This window comes from Pteropus vampyrus, unplaced genomic scaffold (assembly GCF_000151845.1).
Source record: "Pteropus vampyrus isolate Shadow unplaced genomic scaffold, Pvam_2.0 Scaffold250, whole genome shotgun sequence".
Classification (NCBI taxonomy): domain Eukaryota; kingdom Metazoa; phylum Chordata; class Mammalia; order Chiroptera; family Pteropodidae; genus Pteropus; species Pteropus vampyrus.
In genome coordinates, this window is record NW_011889031.1 from 451,883 (window position 1) to 452,422 (window position 540).

Here is a 540-nt window from a genome sequence, read left to right on the forward strand (position 1 = left end):
GCCGTGCGTGAAACGCCGGGACGCGCGGCTTTACCGCTCCAGACGGGCCTCGTTAAGATTTTGAAAACTACGCGCATGTTTTAAGGCCGGGGAAGCGTGCGAAGTTTCATGCGCCTGGATGTTTATGTTTAAGGTCTGGGCTTCTTGCGATCTGTTAAGGGCACCTCACACCCGGGCGCGCGTGCAAATCTGCAGGGCGCACACCCCGCGCGCGCCGTGCAGAACGCCCTGGGTGCAACACCCGGGAGCGCGAGGGCCCGACGCGCCCCCCTCGCCGCCGTCCCCCAGCCCCCTCCCCCATTTCCAGGTTTCCGGCCCAGGCACAGAACAACTTTCCAATCGGAAAAACACGCGCGCACGCCAGCCGCCGGCCCTCCGCCCGCCCCCCACCCCGCGTTTAAATCGGGCCGCGGAGTCAGCAGTAATTTGAGCCCTGCCTCCCCCTCCCCCCCGCGGACCCCACCCCCGCCACCCGGGCCCGAAAGCGTAACAAAGGGGACAGCCCGGCACGTACCACCGGGGGGTTCCACGGGGGAACCC